Consider the following 3,605-nt stretch of genomic DNA (forward strand, 5'->3'; position numbering starts at 1 on the left):
CATAAAAGATTTGAAAAAACATTTTTTTAGGAAGAAGAAAAATGATGTCATAGAAAGATCAAGTGAAGTGGAGTCAAACCATTCCTGGATTTGAGTCTCAGCTCTTTGCAAGCTGTGTGAATGCTGAATAAGCCATTTAGCTTCTCTGAACTTGATTCTTCATTTGCTCAGTAGGTGAACAGTATTATTTCTGCCAAGTAGTCCATTTAAATGTTTAATATAGAATATTAACTTTATGTATTTCTATAAAGTTTATAAAGTGATTTTACAAAAAAGGTCTTATTCTTGGCAAAAACAAGCAAATATATGATTGATGATTCTTGGCAGGAACAGGCAAATATATAATTGATAAAGGCTATCTTTATTTTTCAATGCTAATGTATTGACCAAAGGAAGCCAGGAGAATCAAACAAGCATTGTGAGATAACAAAAATCATAACCTAAATTCCAGGAGTGGTTATAAGTGGCCATTGGTTCCTATTATACACATATAAACCTCAATAGGTTACAGAATAAACATAAAACTGGAGAATCTAGAAATCAAGTAATACAAGAAATGTCCCTTATAATGGGTTAAAGTAAAAATGAGGAACGTGAAAAACTGACAATAAAAGATATAGCAAAAAAAGGTAGCTAGTAACCCCTGAAGGTTCCTTGAAATATAATTAAAAATTTCATGCTACACCTAGATAAAGGGCAGACAAGGCAAGATAAGGAGGAAAAGAAAGGATTTAAAGGAATTATTTAAAAGCTACCATATCAGTTTAGGAAGTTTCTTTTTAGTGTCTGGAACATTCTAACAAAGAAAACTAAACTTAATAATCTTGTCCACAGTTTGGATGCCCTGTTTTACAATTTAGTGAGTTAAATAGATGACACTGCGAAGGAGGATAAAGTAGTAAAATTTGTTTTTACTAAAACAAGAGCTGGAGCATCTTCGAAAATATATTGAGACTATTCACTTGGCTCCCGCTCCTTTCCACCGAATTTACATTCCCCCTCTGACACTATTCCAGAAGGCTGCCCCAAATAAGAACAGGGGAGAAAATAAAGAGGAGTATTTCTTCACTACAGCTTTTATCTGAATTTTCTGTTTACTATATTCAGTCTTGATTTCATACCAAGTTTATTTGACAAGCTCTTGGTGGTAAAACTAGACACCAGATTTTTCCTTCATAAAAACCAACGTGGGTGGTGTCTTTGTATTTTTCATCTTTTTTACAAGAGGGTACCTCTTTGCAGTGGCATGAAACCTCAGAGAGCTGTGTGAGACCTTCTGCTGCCTGGCCTGACCAGGCAGTCGGCAGTGAATTCCACCTCTCTGTAATTCTACTGGATTAATAGTTATCCGCAGATCTGGTCAATCTGAAGACAGGAAAGGAAAGAAATGCATAAAGGAAATCATTGTCATCAAATAAAAAGAAAGCTTCGTGTACACAGCTCTATGCTCAGCATTATGCAAAGTAAACAGACATGATTCCTGCCTTCCAGAGGCCTCCATGCAAAAGCAGATGGTGTCGACACAGACATATAAACAGACTTTCACAGTGTAGAGCAGAGACATGATGGCTGCCAGTGGGCAGAAATAAATCAACAACAGCTAAATATTTACAAAATGTGAGAGATTTATGATGTGCAGTGGATTTTGTGTAATACGTGGAATGGACTCTGGAATTGGTGGGGGTGGGGTAAAGATGCAGTTCTTTTGTGTCCTGATCCTGGTCTGTCTCTGACTCCTCATGTAACCTTGGGTTTTAATCTTATAGTGACTATTTGTTGCCCTATAAAAATGAAATAATAGCATTCAAATTTCTTCCAGGTTGTATACACTATAAATGCATAGTCTCCTGAGAATATAGCATAGAGAATTCTATTATGATTTCTAATGAAGTGAATCAAGATAGAAATTCAATTTTTAAATCTCCCATCCAAAATATTCTCCCATGATATACTTTGTGATACCAGTTAACCATCTGGGGACATGAACTTTTGAAATGGTTGACCTGAACTTTTGATTAGAGACCAGGAATCTGAGTGTTATAAACGGTACTATCATTCCCCATCAAATGTTACCTGTTTTATTTCTCTGAAACTTCCTCTGGCCATTTTCATCTCTTTATTCCCTCTTTTTTCCCATTTCTTTTCTTTTCACCTTTTTTTGTTGTTGTTGTTCTCCTCTAACTGTGGGATCTACACAGATAAGGTGCCTATATGAGGCTCCTCAAACAGAGGGACCTTTCTCCCTCCAGTTTCAAAAAAGGAAAGAGCCTGTTTTTACAATATCTTAAATACATCATAAAATGACACTGAATTAAGAGACCGAAGAGATTATCCAGTCACAGGAACCATCTCTTAGTACCTAAGCTGTGCCATCTTCTTTTCTGTCCAGGTGTTTCACTATTTGGCTCGTCCTTTCACTCACTCTCTCCAGCTTAACCAAGCCAATACCCACTCACTTTTCCCGAGGGAAGTCTTGTGTTTTGCTTCTTTCCTTTTCTTAATTATGTTCACAGCCTCCTGGACTTCTCCTCCGACATTGGCATGTGTCACATCCTATTTTATGCATCTATCATCTCTATCATCCACAAGACTGAAAGGTCACATGGGCAGGAAGTAGGACTTTTCTTTATCTCCTGGCTCTAGCACAACACCAGGCACATGGGAGGCATTTGAAGAAGGTTGAAGAGCTCTAACTGGTTTGGCTCAGTGGATAGAGCCAAAGGTCCCAGGTTCGACTCCAGTCAAGGGCATGTACCTTCGTTGCGGGCACATCCCAGTAGGGGGTATGCAGGAAGCAGCTGATAGATGTTTCTAACTCTCTATCCCTCTCCCTTCCTCTCTGTAAAAAATCAATAAAATATATTTTTTAAAAAAGACGGTTGAAGAGATGAATGACTAGCCAATCATGTGACCCAAACAATTAAAATATGTCCCAAACCTTTTTTTTCTTTGTAATCCTCACTCAAGGCTATTTTTTCCATTGATTTCTAGAGAGAGTGGAAAGCAGGGAGGAGGGGGAGAGAGAGAGAAACATCCAAATGAGAGAGACACATTGATTGCCTCCCGCATGTGCCCCTACCTGGGCTGGGGAACCTGCAACTGAGGTACGTGCCCTTGACCAGAAATCATACCTGAGACCCTGCAGGCCAACACTCTAACCACTGAGTAAACCAGCCAGGGCCGTTCTAAAACTCTTGGGAGCACTTCCCAACAGAGCTTTCTGCAATAATGAAAATGCAGTATCTGTGCTGTCCAGTACAGTATCCGCTGGTTATGTGCAGCTACTGAGCACTCAAAATGTGACGGTGCAGCTGAATTTTTAATTTTTTTAAAATTTTCATTCACTTTAACAGCCACATGTGGCCAGTGGTAGACATAATGGACAGTGCAGCTCTAGAATCACAATGGGAATATAAAATATACATAACTTGTTTTGCTTATACAGTTTAATATACTGAACATTAATACAGTTTGCTCTAATAATTAAAATTTCTATAGTAAAATTTCTCTTAACAGAATATAAAATTTTTGAGAGCAGGATTTTTTTATCTTGTTCATCATCATCTTATATAGCACAGATATGTGAAAACACTGTACAGTTAAAC

The 3,605-nt window shown here is 37.7% G+C and overlaps 1 protein-coding gene and 1 long non-coding RNA gene across 2 annotated transcripts in view; both read right to left on the reverse strand.

The window, feature by feature from the left end:
* LOC107182645 overlaps window positions 1–1,359 on the reverse strand; it is an 11,731-nt gene extending 10,372 nt beyond the window's left edge. Inside the window, exon 1 of the long non-coding RNA XR_001513371.1 lies at window positions 1,233–1,359. This is a non-coding gene — a long non-coding RNA (uncharacterized LOC107182645). The remainder of the gene's footprint in view (window positions 1–1,232) is intronic.
* RAD51B (RAD51 paralog B) overlaps window positions 1–3,605 on the reverse strand; it is a 516,647-nt gene that overhangs the window by 443,960 nt on the left and 69,082 nt on the right. The window lies entirely within an intron of this gene.

This window comes from Myotis davidii, unplaced genomic scaffold (genome assembly GCF_000327345.1).
Source record: "Myotis davidii unplaced genomic scaffold, ASM32734v1 scaffold17, whole genome shotgun sequence".
NCBI lineage: Eukaryota > Metazoa > Chordata > Mammalia > Chiroptera > Vespertilionidae > Myotis > Myotis davidii.